Consider the following 20,448-nt stretch of genomic DNA (forward strand, 5'->3'; position numbering starts at 1 on the left):
CCCCAAACATAAGAAAACTAACCTCCAAACGTATAAATTGCTAACCCCCAAACGTAAGAATCCTTAACCCCCAAACTTGAGAAATTTAACCTCCAAAGGTAAGAATTACTAACCCCCAAATGTAAGAATTACTAACCCCAAAACGTAAGCATCCTTAACCCCTATACATAAGACAACTAACCCCCAATTGTATGAATTACTACCCCCCAACGTAAAAAAACTAGCCCCCAAACGTAAGAATCCTTAATCCCCAAACGTAACAAAACTAACCCCCAAACGTAAGAATTCTTAACGCCCAAACGGAAGAAAGCTAACCTCCAAACGTAAGAATTACTAACACCCAAACGCAAAAAAACTATTGCCGAAACGTAAAAATCCTTAACCCCCAAACGTAAGAAATTCGAAAACCCTACCGTAAGAATTCTTAACCCTCAAACTAAGACAACTAACCCCAAAACGTAAGAATCCTTAACCCCATAACGTAAGAAAACTAACCCCAAACGTAATAATTGCTAACCCACAAGGGTACGAAAACTAACCCCCAAAAGTAAGAATCGTTAACCCCCAAACGTAAGAAAGCCAAGCCGAAAGGTAAGAATTACTAACCCCCAAAAGTAAAAAAAAACTAACCCCCAAAGGTAAGAAAACTAACCCTTAAACGTAGGAATTACTAACCCCCAAACGTAAGAAAACTAATCCCCAAACGTAAGAATTACTACACCCAAATGTAAGAATTACTAACCCCCAAACGTAAGCATCCTTAACCCCTAAACATAAGAAAACTAACCCCCAAACGTATGAATTACTAACCCCCAACGTAAGAAAACTAGCCCCCAAACGTAAGAATCCTTAATCCCCAAACGTAACAAAACTAACCCCCAAACGTAAGAATTCTTAACGCCCAAACGGAAGAAAACTAACCTCCAAACGTACGAATTACTAACACCCAAACGTAAGAATCCTTAACCCCCAAACGTAAGAAATTTAAACCCCTCCTAACTAACCCTCAAACGTAAGAATCCTTAACCCCAAAAGATAAGAAAACTAACCCCCAAACGTAAACATCCTTAACCCACAGACGTAAGAAAATACGCGCCCAAACGTAAGAATTAATTACCCCCAAACGTAAGAAAACTAACCCCGAAACGTAAAAATCCTTAACCCACGGACGTAAGAAAACCAACCCCCAAATGTAAGAATTACTAACCCCTAAACGTAAGAAAATTAACACCCAAACGTAAGAACTACTAACCCGCAAACGTAAGAAAACTAACCCCCAAAGGTAAAAATCCTTAACCCCTAAACGTAAGAAAACTAACCCCCAAACGTAAGAAAACTAACCCTAAAACGTAAGAATCCTTAACCCCCAAAAATAAGAAAACTAACTTCCAAACGTAAAAATTACTAACCCCTAAACGTAACAAAACTACCCTCAAACGTTAACTCCCAAACGTAAGACAACTAACCCCGAAACGTAAGAATTACTAACCCCGAAACGTAAAAAACTAACCCCCAAACGTAAGAATCGTTAACTAATAAACGTAACAAATTTAACCCCCAAATGTAAGAATCCTTAACCCCTAAACGTAAGAAAACTAACCCCCTAACGTAAGATTTCTTAACCCCAAAAGGAAAAAAAACCAACCCCTAAATGTAAGAAAACTAACCTCCAAAAAAAAGAATCCTTAACCCCAAAACGTAAAAAAACTAACCCTCAAACGTAAGAAATACTAACCCCTAAACGCAAAAAAACTAACACCCAAACGTAACAATCTTTAAGCCCTAAACGTAAGAAAACTAACCCCCTAACGTAAGAATTCTTAACCCCCAAATGTAAAAAAACCAACCCCCAAACGTAAGAAGTACTAACCCTCAAACTAAGAAAACTAACCCCCAAACGTAAGAATCCTTTACCCCAAAACGTAAGAAAATTAACGCCCAAAAGAAAGAATTACTTTCACCTAAACGTAACAATACTAAACGCCAAACTTAAGAATCCTTAACCCCTAAACGTAAGATAACTAACCCCAAACGTAAGAATAACTAACCCCCAAACGTTGGAAAACCAACCCCCAAACGTAAGAAAACTAACCCCCAAACGTAAGATTTACTTACCCTTAAACGTAAAAAAACTAACCCCCTAATACAAGAATTACCAACCCCGAAACGTAAGAAAACTAACCTCTAAACGTAAGAATTACTAACCCTAGAAGGTAAGAAAACTAACCCCCAAACATAAAAACTCTTAACCGCCAAACGTACGAAAACTAACCACTAAACAATAGAATCCTAACCCCCAAACATAAGAAAACTTACCCCCAAACGTAAAAATAACTAACCCTCAAACGTAAGAATTACTAACCCCCAAACGTAAGAAAACTAACCCACAAACGTAAGAATCCTTAACCGTTAAGAATCCTAACCCCCAAACATAAGAAAACTAACCCCCAAACGTATAAATTACTAACCCCCAAACGTAAGAAAACTAACCCCCAAACGTAAGAAAACTAACCTCCAAACGTAAGAAATACTAACCCCCAAACGTAAGAATTACTAACCCCTAAACGTAACGAAAACTAAACCCCAAACGTAAGAATCCTTAACCCCTAAACGTAAGAAAACTAACCCCCAAACGTAAGAAAACTAACCCCCAAACGTAAGAATTACTAACCCCCAAACGTAAGAAAACTAACCCCCAAACGTTAGAATTGCTCACCGCAAACCGTAAGAAAACTAATCACCAAACGTAAGAATTACTAACAACTAGAAGTAAAAAAACTAACCCCCAAACGTAAGAATTACTAACCGCCAAACTTTAGAAAACTAACGCCCAAACGTAAGAATCCCTAACCATCAAACGTAAGAAAACTAACCCCCAAACGTAAGAAAACTAACCTTCAAACGCAAGAATTAGTAACCGCCAAAAGTAAGAAAACTTACCCGCGAAAAGTAAGAATAACTAACCGCCAAACGTAAGAAAACTTACCCCCAAACGTAAGAATCCCTAACCCCTAAACGTAAAAAAACTAACCCCCAAACGTAAGAATTACTAGCCGCCAAACGTATAAAAACTAACCCCCAAACGTGAGATTCCCCAACCCCCAAACGTAAGAAAACTAACCCACAAACGTAACAATTACTAACCCCCTAACGTAAGAAAACTAACTTCCAAACATAAGAATTACTTGTCGCCAAACGTAAGAAAACTAACCCCCAAAAATAAGAGTTACTAACCGCCAAACGTAAGTAAACTAACCCGCAAACGTAAGAATCCCTAACCCCAAAACGTAAGAAAATTAACCCCTAAACGTAAGAATTACTAACCCTCAAACGTAAGAAAACCAAACCCCAAAAATAAGAAATACTTACCGCCAAACGTAAGAAAACTAACCAACAAACGTAAGAATTACTAACACTGAAATTTAAGAAAACTAACCCCCAAACGTAAGAATTACTAGCCGCAAAACGTAAGAAAAGGAACTCCCAAACGTAAGAAAACTAACCTCCTCCAACCGTAAGAACTACTAACCGCCAAACGTTAGAAAAGTAACCCCCAAACATAAGAATTACTAACCCCCAAACATAAGAATTACGAACCCCCAAACGTAAGAATTACTAACCGGAAACATAAGAAAACTAACCCCCAAACGTAACAATTATCAAACCCCAAACGTAGCAAAACTAAAACCCAAACGTAAGAAATACTAACCGCCAAACTTTAGAATACTAACGCCCAAACGAGCAAACTGGAAGAAAAGCATCCAAAATACGGATGTCCAGAAAGGAATCCCATATGAGGAAGAACTATTCGCCCGACTTCCATCAACAAAAACAGCTTATTCGATTATCCTAAGTAATAGCTACTCAATACCAACGGCTGAGAGCAAGATTTTAAATTACGGCTTCACTAAAGACAACATCCGAAAAGTCTATATGCTTCCATTCCAAATTTTGAAAGAACCAAAATTAATTTTCTTTCAATTTAAAAGTATTCACAACATTTTCCCGACGCAATCCAACTTGTTCCGTGCTGGGATAAAAGACACTGACATATGCCCCCTATGCAATTCCGAATGCCAGTCTTTAAGCCACATGCTGTGTACATGTCATGTGTCCTTGACTTTTTGGAATCAGTTTAGACTCTGGTGGCGAGAAAGCTTGCAAGAAAAAATAACTTCATCCGAGAGCGTGATCCTCTACGGCTGGCATAAAAAATCAAAAACCTGGCTTGTCCTCAACTACTCTCTCATTATTGCTAAATACCACATTTTCACTACAAGTGTATGCAAAGGCAACTTAAACTTTGAAGGTTTTCTTTTACGTTTGAAAAACAAACTAACTATTCTGCAAACAATTGCTGCGAAAAATAACAACTTAAAGCAATTTATGAAAACGTGAACCCCTGTGCTATAAGGCTACGAAGATATGTGTACTTTTGTCCGTCTTCACGTTTTTTAGTTTTGTTTTGTTCGTTTGTTTCTTTTGTTTGCTAAAGAAAAGAATTGTATCACACAAGAAAAGGTTAGTAAGTAATGTAACTATATTGTTAATATTGTATTAGTGTAGTACTAGTTAGTACTGTACGTGAGTATATTAATAAGTATTGTAAGTATTGTCTTATACGTTAAGTATTGTAAGTATTGTCTTATAAGTATTGTCTTTAATGAATAAAATTTGTTAAAAAAAAAAAAAGAGTTTAACTTAAAAAAAAAAAAGTATTGACTCTACCTTGGACGGTACCATTGCTACATGACCTTGGGCGGTACCATTGCTACATGACGCGACGTAATCTTAGGAGGAAGCCCAGATTAAAACAAGATAATGGGGTGTTTCTTGGACCTATTATTGAGACATCTGGGAAGGTAGAAGTTCCGTGAAAATAAAGTGGTTAGCCGTTAATCTATCAGTTACCTTTACTTGGCGTAGACTGTAAAGGTAAACGCGTTGCTTCTTTAGTCTGTTCAATCTAAGGGGAAATCGATGGTAAGTTAATCAAAGGTAACAGTGTTCATTATAATAGAGTTGTTTCCAATGCAGTGGCGTAATTGCTCTGGTCAATCCGAACTAACGTTATTCATAATTCGAAGCAAATCGCGTAACCAGCGCCAAGCCTCGGTAAACACTCGCAAGAAAGGCACGATTGGTTTGGGCTTTGTCCGCACTGGTTGAGAAAGTGGCCGGAATTTTGCCAACCAATCACAGAACGTACTAAAGTAAAACTAAAGCAAACGCAAATTCCTTCCGACATTCAATCGAAAGTCGCTCTACTGCCTATTGGCATTAAGTTTAGAATCAAGTATTGACATGCCAAAGTTCAACTAATTCAAACGTAATCAAATATACAGAAAAAAAATGATCCCGATCTTACCACTGGTTTCTTCCTCTTGGCCTTTGAAATAACACCTTGCTTGCAGTAGTCATGGCCACATTTGCGTTATATTAAGGAAATTGAATTCATTACGAAATAAGGATTGGAATTGAATTATGCTCATAACACAGTTGAAAACCTTTGTCAATTTTTTCTAGAATGGCTTGACCTTCAATTGATTTCAGAAGTGTTTAAGGACATAAAATTGTATGCCACTATGGTACCAAGCAGGCTAGTTACTTTGTATCCAGGCATGTTCCTTTTTGTATCTGCTGTTTCTTTGTGTTCATTTGTACAATTCTGTTGTCTTCAAAGGATATATTTCTTTACTGAAACAGCGGTGACTACAAGGAACTCTTGGCACATCGGATTCCTTGTAGCGGAGTCTGTTTTTTCTAGTGTGTATAAACAGCAACGACAGTTAATAAGCTCTGACACAGTCACAGGAAGATTTATATATTATTATACTACTATACTACCTTACTACTACCAATCATGTACAAATAAAGGATGATTGATTGATTGCTTGCTTGCTTGATTGATTGATTGATTAATTGATTGATGGATGGAATAAGAAACATGCCATGGCATTGTCCGGAATTGACAAGGGTATTGCAGGGCAACGAGGTAACGATCGGCAAAAAGGACATTCCTCCTTAATTGGATTTTACCGGCTCTAAGTTAAAACATATCTTTATGGCGTTAATAGGAATAACACTGTGCAAGGGGTATGGATAACAACATTAAAAAAATAAACAATTGGGATAATAGGGATATGTTGAATAATCATGACTGCAGATCCTTCATGCGAGCGGAAAATGTAGTGTTAATAACTATAAGGAATAATAGTCAGTAGACGGTGTTAGGTTGCTGAACCTACTGTGTGGAATCTTGCAAATTTGGTGCAACATTTTGAGCCCTAAATTTGCTTCATAGTTAAAGCATTTGCAAGCTTAATCAAACAACTCCTTTTGGAGAAATCCTTATGTGGATCTGTAGTAGACGTACCTGTATTTGAATTGGACGCAACTCTTCTTAAGTTTGTGGAGTACTTAATCGTGGTTCTCTCTTTATCTTAAAAATAAATAAATAAATAAATAAATAAATAAATAAATAAACCAAGTCTGAGATATAAATGTGTAGGAAAGAAACCAAAACAATAACAACAACAAAGAAAATTACATAGCAAAGTGAGCTAAGCAGATTCTACATTTGCGAAAACAGGCGTTTATACACACTACACAGTACAAAAAAGCCTTGAATACCGGAACGAAGGCTGCCGATGAATTTGAAATATTTGGCCACACTTTACGAAGGCGTCCAGTTTTTTAAATTTAAATCTCCAAACAATGCCTGCATTCGTCTTGTGCAGTGCTAAACACGGAGCGTCAGAGCCTCTATAAAGTGAACATACTAAATATACTCACGGTGAGGTATGACTGTCCTCCAGTGTAGCAAGGTGAATAGGTAGTACTCACGTCCAAACCAACTGCCAAAGAAAAAAAAAATGGGTCCCGTTCGTCTAAGACATCCTTCCTTCAAAATAAATGACGTAATGTTAGGAAGCCCAGAAGCAGAGACACCTCTTTTTTGACGTTGTTTCAGTACATCTTTTATTGTCAAAATAATCCCTTCTTCTCTAAACTGACTCAGTCAGACCCAGTTCAGCATTCACAATATACCATAATATACCATAAGTCGTTCAACAAGGTGTACACAGTAGAAGAGAATACAGCAAAAATTTATTCCTTTTGATAGCAAAAGTGTGCAAAACGAAGACCTATTTATGTTAATGAGTAAACAGGAATACTCTGACTGATTGTCTCACCACTAAACAGGAACGTATTCGTTTCCTTTAGTCGATTTTATGACTCTTGAACCCAATAATTTATGCATTAGGTTCGGCTCATGAAAAGTTCGACGTCTGAAGCAAAGCCGTTCCAAAGCTTAAATTCCCGGATGAGCCAGGGGGGAAGAGCGGCTGAGCCGTTCCCAATTGAAACAGCCGTTCTCAACTGATTCAGACGCCGTACTTTTCATGTACTTAATTCGGGGTATTAGGTTTGGCTCATGAAAAGTTCGGCGTCTGAACCGGGCCTTAGAGTTTTTTTCCAGGCCTCCCTGAACCTTTATATGGAAACTCAGTGACGGTATCCTTTCCTTAATTTTAATTTATAGTTTCAACTGTATAATAAAGAATAGCAAACCTTGAAGTTCATCCCTGTTTTGATGCTGCCGTGACAAAAATTTTAACTCTTCCTGGTAATGACTGTCTTGACCCTTCCTTAAATAAATTTATAAATCAAATTTAATACTTATATACATGTAGCGCAAAATTCATTATATCTATATGATCTAATGCGCTTTACAATTATTTAAAAATATATATCTAAAAGAAACTGCTCGGAATATGATAGTTAAAACTACAAAATGGAACAAAATCATATTTAACAATAAATTAAAAAGCGATAAAAAAATCTATATGATACATAGTCTAAAAATGCTTACGCAATTAACAGTATGCTTGTTTAAAAAGATAAGTTTTCAGTTGTTTCTTAAAAATATTTACACTACTTACAGCCCTTAGGCTTTCCGGAAGAGAGTTCCATAAGAATGGGGCAGCTACCGAAAAAGCTCTGTCCCCAGTGATCTTGGCAGATCTAATTGCCGGGCGAGCTAATAAATTACTAAAATTTGATCTTAAATTATAATTAGAATTGGCTTTGAATGATACAATATTACTAAGATATGCTGGCGCTAGGCCAATGAGAGCTTTAAAAGTCATCAAATTTACCTTAAAAATAATCCTAGATTTAACTGGCAACCAATGGAGATCAATCATCACAGGTGTAATGTGCGAATAACGTGGTGTTTTGGTCAGTAACCTGGCGGCAGCGTTTTGAACGCGTTGTAACCTATTAACGTCTATGGCAGGCAAACCATATAACACCGCATTACAGTATTCGATTCTGCTTATAACAAAAGCTTGCACCAATGACTTTGCAGCTTCAAAAGGCAGATAATTTCTTATACGCCTTATGTTATATAGCGAAAAGAAAGCTGATTGACATGTTTTGTTTATATGGCTGCGAAACTGGAAATTAGAATCGAACCAGACACCAAAATTCGTAGCTTCACTGACTGATTTTACTTGCGTGTCACCAACCATAAGGCTGTCAGTTCTAACTTTGCTAAGTTGCTGGCGAGTTCCAATGAGCATGAACTCAGACTTATCTTCATTCAGCTTTAATTTACAGTGGGTGACAATCAGTCACGCCCTTACGGCCCTTGAGGAACCCCAAATGACAAATCAAATCTATCAGACAGTACACCATCAATCATAACATGTTGAGGTCAAGCTGACAAATAGGAGGCGATCCATTTGAGCGCATCTCCAGTTACACCAAACGATGTCTCGAGACGGCGTAAGAGCCGAGGATGGTATGGTCGACCGTATCAAACGCAACGCTAAGGTCAAGTAATACAAGCAAAGGCACATGTTGACGGTTCATGTCAAGTAAGATGTCATTAACTATCTTAACCAGCGCCGTCTCAGTGCTATGTGATTTCCTGTAAGCCGACTGCAACTCGGGAAACAGTTCGTTTTCATGACATGGGCGTATACTTGGTCAAATACTACTCTTTCAGTAATCTTGGACACAAATTGGAGATTACTAACCGGACGCAAGTTCTTGTAAGCGAAATCATTAGCGCCCTTCTTGAACAAAGGGTTTAAGTCATTCATTAGCCTTAAAATAGAAATCAAAAGAAGGTTATACTGAGCAACGAAAACCCTACTAACAGTGCTCTCCTAAAACAAAGGTTACAATTGTCACAAGGGGATAAAAACAACTGTTACTGTAGTACACTTCAATTACCAATGATATCTGGAATAACGTTCTCTGTCATGAGCAAGGGGAGGATATACTTAAAACATGGCTGGAAGCTAATAATTACCTCCCAGCCATGCCCTATTGGTGTTACAGGTTGTGTTGTAAAGCTAGCTTAAAATGTTGAAGTCATAAAAACATTGTTTTACTTAACGTGGACATTTTTTCCTCCTGTGATAGACGCATCAATCTTTCCAGCTCCTCTTGTTTCTAGGGAAAAAAAAGCAATATACAATGCAGATTAATTTGATAGCAGTTGCGTAGAAAAGGTAGAAGGAAAAGAATCAATAGACTGTACACCTCATGCAAAATTACACGATACAGCAGACAGTGGACTCAGCCACAGTGAACAGATTTTCCTAGCCCATGACAATTTGATAGACAGACAGACAGACAGACAGACAGACAGACAGACAGAAGGTTTATTAATACCTCAATGTTAATATAAAACTGAATTGCTAAGGCCCACAAATAATGCTAATAACAATAATCTGCAACTGGAAATTTAAATCCTTTTAATCTCCAAACTTCCACATCAGATATAACGTTTTGAGTTTGAAAGTCAAATAAAGTTAAATTTGGTTCAAAAGATCTAGGGATGGAATGAATTTGTTTTTCAGCAGGAGAGCCATATCACATGCAGTTTCCCCATATTCAGATCAAAATCAAATTTGGAAACATTGGTTTTTGTGAAAAACTTTCAGAGAACCTACATCAAACATAACCAACACATTCCCTGCCAGCAGACTGGTCTTTTTTCACTGCATGTTGAGTTTTGACAACAGAAGATTGCACGTGCACTGACTCATAACAATGTTTTACCAAACCAACATCTACACTCTTAGACAAAATAATTAAAATCAATTAATGAAAAAGGTTGTCATGTCTTTTAGGAGAGCAGGGATAGTATGACTTGGGCTCAATTTCTGGAGTTGGCCACACGTGTGAAATTATTATTATTATTATTATTATTATTATTATTGTTATTATTATTATTATTATTATTATTATTTAGTTTGCCGTCGTTGTTTGAACTTGTTTGTAGTTAATTCTTGGTCAAAAGGATTTCTCTGTTGTTGTTGTTTCTCTGCAAGTTCCAGCTGTTAATTCAACTTTTTTTTGAGGAGACCAACCATTGAATTGCGGTGAACACGTTTCAGAGCATTGATCTGGAAAGTGAAACATATAACATCACTAAAAGCTTGAGTTTAGCATGGCAATTACAAATATTCTGTTGACATCCCAATTAAAGTGGAATAATGAATTTCAGTAAAGTAGGAGACAAATGTGATGTACTGCAACTCTAAGCTGTGAAAGGCAAGATTTGTTAATCATTATTACGGATGTTTCCAAAAGAAATTGTCAAAACTTTAGTATGCAGTTAGACCCTTGAGGAAAGAATACCTTTTTTTATTTAATCTTCATAGCATTAGATTTCTGCACAATCTGATTCCATCAGAGGTAAACTGCATATTTTGTTAGAACACCCACACTTAAAGTGCACCTAATCCCCCAATTTTTTTTCTCTTAAATCTTTGCACCTGTTCAAAAGATATTGCGCTACTTGACGCCTTTTTCAACCAAATCTTGACTCTTTAAAGGCTGTAAAAGTTACGAAATCTAGCCATCATCTGTCCCATGACTGAGCTGTTAAGGGGCATGGGTCTATTCCTTACTTGATGTCACAAACTGTGAAAATGCATGCAAAGCAGTCAAAAATGTCAAAATTTAAGTCCATTCCATTCTATATTTATGGTAAGGCAATCAGGGATGATTTGCGGTCCAATTTAGGGATCATTTCCCTTCTGAGGATCATTTGTGGTCCAATTTGGGGATCATTTCTGGTCGGGTGATCATTTGCGGGCCTGTACAATTATCCTAGTTAACAATACAATTGAACCCTTTACCAGACGAGGGCCTAAGAATGGATTAGCGGGATGCGGGATAAGCATTTTTTCGCTGCCGGGATGCGGGATGAAAGAAAATTTGAAGGCAGGATGCAAGATGCCAGGTTAGGAATGGGCCGGAAGCGGAAAGTTTGTCATTCTCATGGCGGGAGGCGGAAATTATTGATTTTTCCGGGCGAGAAATCGGGATAGATGATGACAATGGCTGAGGTCACACTAGAGGCTTTACCATGGTAAACATTGCTTTACCAAGGTAAATTGCGCAACCACCTATTTACCGTAGTAAAGCTGTGAAAGTCATAAAAAAAGAGATTTGACGCTTTCCATGTGCACTTTTTCGCATAATCAGTAAACTAACACGTGACGAGTACACTAAATGTTGACATGTCGCGTGAGTTCATATCGGCTGTAAGTTACAGAACTATGACTTGGCGCATAATAAAATTATGGATCAACAAGAGAGAGTTGTATTTTCAATTGTTCCCATTTTGCTTTTAATTCTGCTGCTTAGACGAGCACGTAGAATTCGCTTCCTTCTCTTACACACAACTATTTAGAACTTGGGACCAAAGAAAGTGCAGCGGTTTCATTAATTAACCGTAGACGGCAAACACACAGAAAAAGAAGAGTGTGCAGACCCTCGACCAAAGGGATGGTTTGAGGAAATGTATAATAACCGGCTCCTTTGAGCACTTTGGAAAGACCATTTCAGGGTAACACGGGAAACATTCGACTTCATTTGCCAGCTCGTTGAAAGGGACTCAAACACACGGGCGAATGAGCGGGAAAATTAATTTCATGTTTATAAAAAATGAATCCACAAATGTATTGTAATTCCTGCGTTTGTCCAAAAAGATGACAAACTGTCAACAAAATAAGCATAGTTTAGATAGACAAGAGATGTAACCACCTTTTTTTTGGTAACTAGATTCTTATCTGGGGTCAAGTCAACTTTGTTCTTGCCGCTCTTGTCAGGGAAACTTACCAGAGTTAGGTTTACCATGGTAAACTGAAAATTGGGGGTCACACTTGCAGTGCCATTAACCATGGTAAACTTGAGTTTACCATGGTTAAATTTCTCCAGTGTGACCTCAACCAATGCACGAATCCGTGAAGAAAAACTAGTTTGGTTGTTTATTATTTAAACCGTTTTCTCTATCCTGTCTGAAATCAGTTCTAAAGAGATCTTTATCAATCACATGAGTGCTTATTTCATGTTCACGCACAATAGAAATGACAATATACAGTACCGCTCGAAACTATTGGACCCTTTGCACGCGGTAAAACCTCGTCTTTGCCGATCGTGATTGCCGCGAATTCACCGCGGTGGGACGAAAACCGCGACCGCGGCAAACCCCAAAGCAACCGAAAGCCGCGGTGAATTTGACGCGGCAATGCCTCTGTAAATAGTGACTAATTACTATTGTCGGGGTATTGTTTAACATTTATATACACAAGAAAGTGTGAGGACTCACCGAATCGGAAACCATCGGTCGACTGTTGTGACTCGAATTCCCTAGTCTTGTGCGACTGTCATTTTATCCCAAAATACTCAATGTCTCTGAGGAATTCCGATGAGCGAGTGCAGGTCATCGTATCAACATTTTTTTCTAGTTGACGAATACACCAGTAGCGTCAAAAGGAAGAAAGAAAATCGAGCAATTAAGTTTGAAGAACCAGCCGCCATATTTGTTCGTTTTCAGGTAGGTTCGTCATGTATGGGGACATGATGTACTTACAGGTTTTCAAAGTACTCCCGCTGACCGCATCAACAAACTTCGTAAGTCAATGGACAATCGATTTAAAGATGCTTGCAAAGCAATATATGCTAGTATGACCATGTCCAAAGAGAAAAATCTCTTTTTCTGTAATCTTATACAGGCATTGTGGGCCAAATAGAAGCGAAGAAGAAATAATTTTTCTCCGCGAATGTACGCGTGAAATTAGTTATCACCTTCGCAGATGTCACTTGTCACGCGAAAATGTGACTGAGATCGACCTAGTCGTTGCAAGCAATGTTAAAAAGATGAATGTGAGCCCAAAACACAGAGACAGCCTTGGCAGGCCCCCAGAACGTGTCAATATCCTGAGCATAAAGGGAAGTTGAAAAACTTGAAGAAGGAAAAATTATCGTAATCAAGTTCAAACTTCGAGGGAGATTTACACATTGTTGGTGAAATAGCACAAGTGGGTTCCTGTAAGTACCATATATACTACTTTTGAAGCATACAATTATTCAGACTTGACAGTGTATCACTGTAGAAATTAGATCGAAAAAGTACAGTCCTTCTGTTACATACGCACATGGTTATTTACCTTGTTTTTTGTGTAATTTGGTTAAGCAATCTCTACAACATGTAGAAAAAAAAACATAAGGAGAACCTGGAGAAGGCGACTGACTGGAAAGTTTTTCAGAAGAGGAGCCTCCTATTTTTGAAAGTTGCAACAGGTACTATATATGTGTGCTGAAAGGTTGGTCATATATACAAGAATGTAATATACTGGTGTCTTTACTTATTAAAGTAGAAATATTTGTTTCTGCATTGTCATTAATATGAAGGAAAAAATTGTTTACCAGGAATGCCAGGTAGGAAGCCAAGTTAACTATCATCAATGCCATATAAGAAAGTACCAACAGCTACAAAGACACTCGATGGAACTTACGTGGATTGGAGTGTGGGAGGTGATGGTAATGCCTAAATGTACTGTACTCTTTTGTCAGAGAACATGCACACTTTTACCATAGTGGTTAATTTATTTTACCTCTCTTATTCCAGCAAATACCACCTTCCCGCTCTGTCCCTCTAACATTAGCGCCCCACTTAAACTTTATTAAAATTATTATTTCAAACACCTTTGTTTCATTTAGCAACCCTCTTCCAGGACATAGATCCTTAGTATTTACGCATTCAGGTATTTAATACAGGAATGGTATACCTGAATGTATAAATACTAAGAATCTGTGTCCTGAAACTCAAGGTATTTGCATTTCTGCAGGCTGTTATCAGTGCTTCTAGATCCGAAGAAGGCTCCACTCCATACTGAGAGGTAACAGCTTTGTATAATTCAGCTCCGCTTTCTGGGGCAATCATATTACATACCAGACGGCAATTCTCACTGGCGTTTTTCAACACACGTTGACTTGGCTTCTGGGCACTTTCCCACAGAATGTCTCACTGAAATGCAAGAGGACTGTGCAGTGCATTTGACTACTCATCCACAAGTTGTATTGAAAATATAGAAATAATTTATTAGATGTTTGGAGGTTCTTAGAATAAGTCAGAATTTTAAGAAAGTTGAGTTTTTCTTGTGCCACTAATAGCCCAGCTCTTGCAAATGGCGTTGACAATGTCCTGTTCAAGAGACTGTTATTTTAGTAATTTGACATACTCTGGTTTGATTTTACCATCTGTTTTAAGAAAATTAAGAGGTTTCTATCAGTGATGTAATTCTTATGTTCCTATTCTAAATATATGCTAGGCAGCAAGCATCCGAAAGAAAGTTAATTTTGGCTTCATGAAAGGCCCTTGTAAATTTGAGGGTTTCGGGTATCGATGACATTCGCCTCAAAATCTTGACTATTATCCAGAATAAAAACCAAAGAATTGTGTTTTCTTTTATTGCATATCAACCTTTTTTTGGGGAGAAATTTTTAGGGAAATTAAAATTTTGATCCAAATTACGTGGCCAATATTCTTAGTTAGACAGCCTCTTAACAAACATACTTTGCAAGGACCTTCAGTGAAAATACTCACATGTCTTAGTATTTACCATTACATTCTATTGTTTAAAGAATTTCTGTTTGTTCATTGTCAAGACTGTCAGAAATAAATGCTAAAATAATTAGAAATACATGCAAGAAAAACGTGTCAGTAGTTAATGCCAACCAACAGTGTTGTGAGACTTAATTTTGTTTGACTATTTTAGGTAAGAATAAAATGTTCTTTTATTGAAGCAAAATGGGACAAAATTAGAAAATAATACTCCAAGGGAAATCCTAAAATAAAACAAAAACTCCAAGGGAAATAATGAACATGGACCAAAAAACTGAGTTTAAATAGACTGCTTTGAAGTTAGTGGTATTGAGTTAAAAATGGTGTCACTGCAAAAAAAATATCTTGTAAAACAGCAAACCAGCCATTAGTTTTGTCAGCAAAATCACAAGAATATTGCCTGTTTGGAGAATAAACACTCCTTTTATTACACGGCTGATTTTTTTGTTCATTTAAGAATGTTAAGCAAGCAAAAAGTTTCACTTCAACAGGAAAAATCCAAAGTGCCAGATGGGAGAATGATTCACTTCAAGATTTGGCTGGAATTTGCTATAAATAATGGTAATAGAACTGAGTGGAGTTCAATTTGGTCTGTAATCATACGATTGATTAGAAATCACAATTTAAGACCAAAATTGACCCTACAAAGGAGGCATTAACTTGAAGGAGACATTTATTCAACTGATCTTGGATATAAAGACAGGGCAACACTTGCAATGTTCGGATTTAGTTATGTGTTTGATGTTGTGATTTGTTTGTACTCTTCTGCATTGTACTAATGCCGATTTTCATGTCAGCAAGGAGGATTCTATTTTGAATTGGCAGTTCAACCTACCACAGTGACAGGTTTCAATATTGTTCTGTTGTATGTTTCTAGTGAGTTTTCAAATTAGCATTCTAAATTTATTGCTTGATTTCCTCGTCATTAAGTCAACTTCGTACACTGCCACTCTGCATATACTATAAGTACTTCAGTACTGTACCTTATCACAATTAGTGTTAGTAGTGGTAAGTATTGCATTGTTAGTGTTACATAAAGCTAATAAAAAAATAAAATAAAATAAAACAAGCATTCTAGTTTCTTTTCGGTCTTCCCACAACTTTTTCTTTGTAAACAAATTTAAATTATTTTATTGTGTCTTGTTTGTATTTTCTTAGAGGTTGTTGTTCATTGTGGTAGATACAATAATAAAAAGTGTATTAACATTTTCTCACGGTGTAGTCTGATGCATAGATCTCCCTGTTTCCCCGATGCAGATTCCGCACTCATAGGGAATCCTGTAAACCAAGCCATCTTGTTTAGCCAGATCGACGGTGTCCGTAGGTCGCATTAAGTGTGACCTAAGTGTTCGTCTGCACAATAATTTTTCACCATTAATTCACAATAATTCTCCACCATAAGTTTTAGAAAATTTAAGGTGGCTCTGAACTCTTTTGAATAATTTTTTGCAATCTTGCCAAAAAAAATTTTTATCTGCAGTTCTGTATTAAAAATGGGATCATTGAGCTTGTTTTAGAGTCATAAGCAAATGAGGTGTATTTTAACAATTTACTCTGTTGTTTATGGTAAAGTATGTGTCGAAAAAGTGACTTTAACTTGTTGACAAATGTTTAGGCATATTTTTCATGCCATAACTGTTGTAGTCAAAGTATGAGTGCTGTAATTATTTTATTTATACATTAATGCAAATAGGATGTCTTGTGTATTAAATGTTTCTAAAACGTGCAAATTTGATGATAATTTATGTGACAATGAACACAGTAATATAAATTTAATTGATTATTACTCAATTTAATTAGCAACTGACTTTTGCGTTTACCATACAGTGGTCATAAATTAAGACTTATTCTTTCCGGGCTTAGGTTGTCAGCACTTTATTATAATAACCTGGATTCCTCTTGTCTACCAGTTTGAAGATCAGAATAGTAAAGTAACAATTTTTACCTTTTGAATGTCTTGGCCAAATGCGAAGGGTAATCACTACGAGTTGTAGAACACATAATTATGCAGTTTCAGAAAAAAATTCCTACTCACCTCTGGTAATGTCATTGGATTTTCTAGGCAGACGGTGGTCTAAAAAAGGAAAAGTTTTAGAAGCAAGTATGGATATAAACTGCAATTTAATTGGGGGGGGGGGGAGGGTGCAAAACAAAAAAACCTTCCTTAGGATGAGTAACGATATTGTTTTTGGAACTGCACAGTAAGAGCTGGATGACAGCAATGTTATTACTTAAAAGAGAATCACAGTTTTTGTTCTGTGAGACATGTTTTGACAGATTTCTGTCATTATCACTGTCTTTGTAACCAACATCTAGATCCAAACAACTGTCATGTGCAGAAATATATCTTAATGAATAAATGCTATCAAACTGCCAATTTATGACCATTTGATTATTGGATTAGTTTTCTTTAGTCCTTAGTATGATCACCTGAATTGAGCAAAGCGCAACAATTGTTATTAAGGACTGACGAGATCAAAATTCTTGAATGTTATTAGCTATCATCAGCAATGACTAGGGAACAAGGATTACCAAAAGGACCTAAAAGCAGCAATTTTGTAGCAGTTTTGTTCTCTTCATTGAGATTGGAACAAGGATTACAGAATAGTGGATACAAGTAATGTACAGCAGATGTCATTAGCTGTACTCAGAATAATTTTTTTGTATCATGTATCTCACAATTGTTGTTTTTTCCTTGTCCAGAAATTTTTTTAAAAAAGCTTGAATTGTGTATATTTAATGCAGGTTCGTCAAGCCATCCAGATCAATCTGTCATCATAATTTATTTATATGTTCAAAACTTCCACCTTCACTAATAATTACTCTCCAAATTGAACAGATAGGACAATCACTTGTAGAATTACAGACTGAACTTGACTTCAATAAGTCCTTTTCATACAACTGTTCATTGTTACAAGAACACTGGAGCAAGTTCAAGTTTGCTTGAGAGCATGACAGCTGCAAGGGAGAGCATGAAAAACTCACACTTCACAGAAGTTATGTATTCATTAACACTGATTCACTTTTCACTATTATTTTTTAACACCTTGCTCTCCTTTCTTACTGGACATACCGCAGGTGAGGATTTCTTCCATGTTAGTAACTCAGGTTTACCATTTGTACTCTGAAAGAAGACAAATCCATCAATAAATTTTCCCTTAGAATAACTAACAGATAACTAATATCTAACATAAAAGAACTAATTTATATCAAGAAACCAATCTATTGAAATAACTTCTAATAATATTCAGTATATTTATCCTAGGCACTTGGCTTGACTGACATCAAAGCCATTTAGATGATTCTTTTATTGCTGGCAATTTAAAAAGGAATATAGTGGATGCATGTGTTTTTTATTTTATTCTATTCTATTAAAAAGCTTAAATGGTGGCATTTTTCTAATACAGTCAACTCTCTCATAGCGAGCACTTCCCTTTAAGCGACCATTTCCTGTTAGCAACCACTTCATAAACAACTGTTTTGTTTCTCAGTTAAATACTGTTTCAAGAGCTCTCTCGTAATAAGCTTCCACCACTCAAATTTCTTAAGGGACCGCGACCACTTTTTAGGCCATAAATTACACATATTCTTTTGTTTTCTGTTTTCGTTAAGCCGCCACCCAACATCATCACGTATGATTGTTTGTAAATCATTACTCAGAAGGGACAAAAGTTCAATTATTAACGACACTTCCCTAGACTGCTGACAGATAATAACAGTTTACAAACAGAGGAGATGTTCAAAAATATTAGAACTTATGGCTAGACAGGAATTGTTACAGTGATCTGTTCCAAAATGTTATACAAATTAAGTTTCATCAGAAGATGTGCAAAAATCAAATTAATTAGTTCCTATTTGCCTAATTTTAGCTTCTAAGGTAATATTTTTATGTAATAAATTAATCAAGCTAGTATTAGGCTTATTTTGTTGATCTTTCCCGTAAGCGACCACCGTAAGCAACCACTTTGTTGTGCCCCAAGGGTTGACACTTACGATAGAGTTGACTGTATGTCAACTGGCTCTAAAATAAAATGCCTTTTAAAACACTGCCTGAGTAAGCACTGGATACTATTTAAGTCTGTCATGCCAGCACAAACACTGGAAGTGGATAATTGACCTCAGGGAATATAAGAGCTTTAAACAGATTTTCTATTTCTACTTGTGTATTGAGTATAACCCCCTTTCCTAGTTTATGTTATAACATATAAGCAGTTATAAGCCTCGCACAACTTTTGTTGTTCATAGGATGTGAATTTTCAATCACTGTAGCTGCTAATTTGTCATGTTGTTCCATATCATGTATTGCAGGTTATTCTATGGTATTCCCTAATTCCTCTTGTTGCATTACACAAAGTGATCTAACATTTAAATGGTAAGATTTTAGAACTTTTATTCACAGACTCAAACAATTAAAACCACTTGATGCAGCATAATAAACAGCAACAAAGGGAAGTGCTGCTCAGTGGCTGTTATTTAAATGGTTGCACTTAAGGATTTTATCAACAACCTCTAAAGTTAGAATCACTTGATACTATCCAATGAACAGTGCCACAGGAACGTATTGCTCAGTAGCTGTGATTTTAATGGGCCCACTTTCCAATTTCCACAGATTCTAGAACCCCCTTGTACAGACTGGCAAATAACAGTATGGGAAAGTACTGCTTGCTCGCTTTTGTTTGGATATTCAGACTTTAGAATTTCATCCTCAGGCTCTGCAAAAATTAAGACCATTTCGTACAACAGAGCAGCCTGCAGTGTAGTGAGGAACTAATGAATTGCCACACTATACAAATTCTGGGCATAACTATGCTTGGTTGTTTTATGTTGGGAATGAACAACAGATGCATTTATTGTTGGGCAGGTACATTTTTCAGGTCACATTCCCAGATCAATGTCGTACTTGCATCTAAAGAAGAGTGTAAACATCTCCTAATCCCAAAATATTAGCTTTTTAGTATGGGGTTAGGGCTAGGAAACTCTGTTTAGCCTGGTTGTATACAATTATCACAGTAAGCTGTATTTGTGACCTGTGACATGTTAAAGAAACGTTTTATATTTGTTATATTGAATAAAAACTTAAGTTGGCCTATCATGAATTGCCTATCACAATTTGATTTGACAAAGAGTGGATAACTGTATCCAGCGAATAACTCGCTAATCCAGTGGATACAACGTATTGGTTGGAGTACAATTTATCTGCTGGATAGCGACTTATCCACTGGATAGAGTTATCCCCTCTTTGAACAACCGGGTCCAGAAGTTACAAGTAAAAGGTAGAGTTAAGATTTGAATGGTGACTTACTCATTTGGAAGTGTAAAGAAACGGTAAAACTTGCCTTAGTTATCCTTGTGGGTGCCTAGTTTCCTCCAGGGATGAAAGGAAGAGGGAATCTGGAAAAGAATAACCTTGGCAGGACCATAGTGTCGTTTTTGGCGGGAAGGTTTGGTTATGTTAATGAAGATCCGTAGCGGTTCGATGTCGTATTTATGTGGCTTAGTTATTTTTGATT

The 20,448-nt window shown here is 36.7% G+C and overlaps 1 long non-coding RNA gene across 1 annotated transcript; it reads right to left on the reverse strand.

Annotated features, from left to right (window-relative positions):
• Positions 1–4,793: 4,793 nt before the first annotated feature.
• LOC146450578 (uncharacterized) lies at positions 4,794–6,936 on the reverse strand. Its single transcript, XR_014860276.1, has 3 exons — positions 6,783–6,936; positions 6,377–6,442; positions 4,794–4,966 (listed from the first exon to the last, which is right to left on the reverse strand). It is a non-coding gene; the product is annotated as an uncharacterized LOC146450578 (long non-coding RNA).
• Between the last annotated feature and the right edge of the window lie 13,512 nt (positions 6,937–20,448).

Source organism: Pavona decussata, unplaced genomic scaffold, assembly GCF_977016875.1.
Source record: "Pavona decussata unplaced genomic scaffold, jaPavDecu1.1 SCAFFOLD_441, whole genome shotgun sequence".
NCBI classification, from domain to species: Eukaryota; Metazoa; Cnidaria; class Anthozoa; order Scleractinia; family Agariciidae; genus Pavona; species Pavona decussata.